Consider the following 5,170-nt stretch of genomic DNA (forward strand, 5'->3'; position numbering starts at 1 on the left):
TTAACACGTTACCAAAACATCAAACGGGCTATAACAGTGTTAATTTTGAAGGTAATTTATGAGCGTTTTAAGTGGAAACCGTCCTTGCTAAATTATGGATAAAACTTGTTACACACGCTTTATTATTTTCCATTTTCTTTTAAAAAGTATTCTTCAATGAACATAAACGTTAAAACAATTTTCCTCTTCGATTGTTTTTTGCTTGCTTAAACTAAACTGAATACATGCTTTGTTGAATAAATGACAATGTTTGTTTAAATGCACAATTAAGTTTAACCTGCTCAATTCTTAGTATTTGTTTCACATTAACTATATAACACGTTGATAGATACAATAAGCCAAAAATACCAAGGTTAATTTTCATATAACACTTATGCGAATCATAAAATTCCAGAAAATATTATCAAGCGAACCATTCGTTCTTACTTTAACATCGGTTAGTTTTATACACCCAGTATAATGATAATAACATCAACGTGCCACTTAACGCCACGTAACCAAGCTCTAGGGAAACATCACCGACCTATACAATCACTGTAATCAAATCGAAATGTGATTGTTCTGTAACGTGATTCTGTAAAAGGTCTATTATCAGCATCTAGTTTCATCTTTAATTCAATTTTGCTGGGAAGACAATGGATTTGTGTCGGTTATTGCTACGAAATTCGTATCCGTTTTTATTTCAAAATATAGAACTTGTTCGAATAATCCTCCCCTCTTCCGTCTTGTCTTCGAAATAAACGAAATAAAGCTTAAAACACGTAAGTTGACTTGTGTAATTATTCACGATTCGGATGTGACCAAATTTAATCAGTAAAACAATGCACGTCAAAAAATCAAGTCGCGTTTATAGAGACTATAAATAGAAGGCGACAGTGGTATCCTACGGAACCTAAATGATAGTACGCGTACATTCAGCACATACTATTAAGACGTGTTTACCCCAAAATTCTCAAACATGTGTAATACTAATCTTCATGTTGAATTGGACAATACAGTAAAGTGTTCTTTCAATCAAAGGACTTCTCCAAAGATAACTGCCTAGCCAAAGATGTATCAATTAATGCAATCGCGGAAATATTGAAAACGCTTAAATTGAAAAAAGCACCCTGGACACGACAAAATTGTTAACGAGCACCTTATATATGGAAGGAAGTGTCTCCTCAATTATGTTCAAACACTGTTCACTCTGATTGTACATGCGACGTATGTTCCATCTGGATGCAAGATCGGAATAATCATCCCTATTCACAAGGAAGGAAAACCGAAAACTTAATGCAGCAACTATCGCCCAATCAAACTACTTCCGGTTTTATACAAACTTTTCGAAAAACTACTCCTCACTAGGATAAGCAAATGGTGCATCGCCAATGAGAAAACATTTCCTAACCCTCAACAGAATGCCTACCAAAAAGAACTGGGTTCCATTACTGTGTCGTTAAACCTACAGGAATGTATATATTCTAATATAGAATACGACTCTTCATCGCACGTTGCACTGCTGGACACTTCCGGTGCATAAGACAATGCCCTTAACAGCGCGCTATTTATAAAACTGCAAGAATTTGGAATAAAAGTAACAACGTTGCGGACGTTAATAAATTGCTACACATACATTAAAAGCGCAGTATGTGTTGACGGGGCTCTATCCATGCCATTTCCGGTCCAACAGGGAATTAGACAATGGAGAGTCCTATCAACTTGGTTTTATCTGCTTTGTATAGACAAGCTTCTGTGTAATCTGGAGTCATCCGGAAATTGAACCACTACTGGCCACCTTCACACCAGGAATCCAGCTCTATCAGATGACCTCACGCTCATTTCATGCAGTGCCCAATCATTACAGCGCCAGCTACATATTGTTACGACATATGCTAATCCATGGGGATACCGACTTAATTATGACAAATGCATGTATACGATCTGCGGAAAAAATAGAGTATTGCCTCAGACTACAGTAAAAATCTACGATATAATACTGCTCCCCGCAGAGTCAGCAAAACATGTAGGAATAATGCTTCACAGATCACTTAAGTCGTCGCAAGCAGTCGACGAACGAATACGTAAGGGTCGCTTTCCATAATGGCAGTACCAGAAACAACATACGACATTATTCCGTTGAAAGTGGCCGATCTCGTGGAAAAGATATCCATCCCCATAGCTCTGTACGGATCGGAGGTCTGGTCATCACTGACGAACGATGATATCCTTAAACTAAAAAGATTTATCAGATTTACAGCAAAATCTGCCAACTCGCAAGAGAACTGACATGTCATTAAGCCCAATCGGTAGGCTACAAATGATTGCTAAAGTCGACGCAAAAAAATGATGTTTTTTCATAAAATGCTCTTTGAACACTAAATACCGTATAAAACAACGATTTGAGTATAGACTAGCGCTATTTAATATCCGAGGCAAATCATCACAGAAAGGGTTTATACCAGACATCATGCATTAATGAAAAAGTATAACCTTGTGAACTATTATAAAGCGTATTATGAAATATACCGTGATTCCTCCTAAACTGGCGTGGGCACGTATAGCAAATAATGCGATACACCAATATCACACAGGGCAATGGACAGGACGCGTAACAGGGGATCAAGAATTTGTGCAATTTAGCGTCGTTCACCCCCACATCAGAGCTGCTCGCCCCTGGGCCGCGGCGAGGACCCCCCATAAAACAACGGAAGCCTCGACAGCTGTGCGGACATCCTTGCAGACACTGTGGTCTGATGGTTATAGACACAACATTCATGCCGGCGCCCCCCTGTCAAAGAGTGCACATAAACTTACATTACTACGAGAGTGCCACATCCTCCCCGATACTAATCCATATGATAAAGTGACATTACTTCTATCAGCGGTCAACTCTCTCAATGAGAGACAATCAGACGTATATATACTTTTATTGATATGAGTATAACGTCAAAGTAATCGTGTTTCAACAAACAGACGTTTAATGTATTTCAAGTTACACTGTATTCAAATGTAAATAATACTTGTTTAAATAGTATATAACTTTACGTTTATACGTATGAATGTATATTTAAATTATTCTGTTTGTATGTTTAATCACTGAATAGTGGAAATAAATAGTCACCTGCAAATCCACCAATGTAGTCTACGCTGTACACTGCGAACGATGTAAGACCTTTGTATACGTAGGGGAAACGGGAGATACCCTGTACCAGCGACATCTCCTTAACATGTCCCGGATACGGACTCGACACAATGACCCGGTTGCCGAGCACTTTTACACGTACGGCCATAGCGTCGCGGACTTCCGGGTCATGAGACTCGAAAAATTAAATGGATCGGATGAGTACCGGAAGACCATCGAACAACTTTGGAAGCGTAAATTGAGGACGTTCAAACCATATGGACTAAACACAAAAGACCAATAAAAATGGCGCGCAATATAACGTTCAATAATATAACTTCACTTCAGCTAAACATTATATGCTTCACAAATAATGCCGCTGAAGAAGACCGAGAGGTCGAAAGCTACGGCAAATTTAATAAACGCGTTTTATTTTATACAAACGGCTAAAAGCGACTTTATTACATATATTTAAATATATATATATATATCCGTTCTTAATAAAACATATGAAAATAAAAAATGGCCGCTGATGAAGACCGTGAGGTCGAAAGCTTAGGCAAAAAATAGTACAGCGTATATATATATATATATATATATATATATATATATATATATATATTATTATTATTATATATATATATATATATATATATATATATATATATATATATATATATATATATATATATATAAATGCCGCATTTACATGAACTTTTTCTGAGTATTATCACATAATCTCGGAAGTATTACCAGTCTACATAAATTCGAATTCGAATTCGAAAAAAATGCGCCGACAAGAAGCAATTGAATTACCGGTAGTTCGCGATTATTATCTTTGCAAAAGCTTAACGAAACACGCACATTGAAACCTTAAAAGAAGAAAACAGCATACTTTTTGTTTCTTTTTTCAACAACTGTATATTTCTATTATGCCTTCATATTTAAGCTGGTGCGTATTTTCACAAATCCTCAATGACATAATTGAATCTCTTCCATATGATGTAATTGCGAATGGGTTCCTATACAACAACAACAACAACCCTAACAAGTTACAAGCCAATTTACTCTTGCTTTTATATTTATTTGACATAATTGTTGTTTTTACAATAGTCAAATTACAAATGACTATGTGTATATATATATGTGTGTGTATTTAATGTATCCTGTCTTAAAAATGGTTTAAACAATGAGTCTGCCTTCTAACATTTAGCCTTGAAATATAATCATTACATTCTCATCAACACGATTTAATTACATAAATGCATGAGTGAAAATCACACATTGGATTCGTTTGCCTTATAGCAACATATCTTTCGCTTCTACAGTTGCCGTTTTGATGCAAATGTCTCCGAACAATTCTTATACTTCTGTGCTAATAATCTATTACCTATGTTTTATCCTATTTATATGGAAATAGACCACATTGTTTGATATCTCTTCTTTATTCAAATGTAGGCATTTTATACATTATTTGTTTAATAATGACAGTTGTAAGTGTGCCATTTTAAATTTTAATTCACAAAATTAATAAAGAAAATTGCAATATTTGATATGTGTACACTCGTTATATTTTGCGACATATCAATTGTGCAATAAGTTCATTTTGTAATAATAGAAATAATTAATATCAACGATAGGCTGTGATCTAATTTTTGTTTAATATATCAAATGTCTTCATTACAAGCATAATCTCAGCAATTTATGTAAGTATAGCATTGTCCAAGTATGCATGTTTGTTTGATGTTGACATTTTTTAAACAAGACAAGCCCAATGTTTACCCGTTTTAATACATGTTGGTGTGTTTCACATATGTGCAATATAAATATTTAAATTATATTATATTTTTTAGATCATATATATGAGAAAAAATGTACATAATTTAAGTTGACACGTGATATGAGAAACTTTCATACATGCCTAAAGGTTATGGTTATGAAAGGGCATTACACTTAAACGGGACACATGCAGCCCAATTTGTCTTAACCCTTTGCATGCTGGGAAATTTGTCGTCAGCTGAAGTTCTAAAATTAGCATTTTCTTCGATTTTTTTCAAAGAATACTAT

Source organism: Dreissena polymorpha, chromosome 1 (genome assembly GCF_020536995.1).
Source record: "Dreissena polymorpha isolate Duluth1 chromosome 1, UMN_Dpol_1.0, whole genome shotgun sequence".
Classification (NCBI taxonomy): domain Eukaryota; kingdom Metazoa; phylum Mollusca; class Bivalvia; order Myida; family Dreissenidae; genus Dreissena; species Dreissena polymorpha.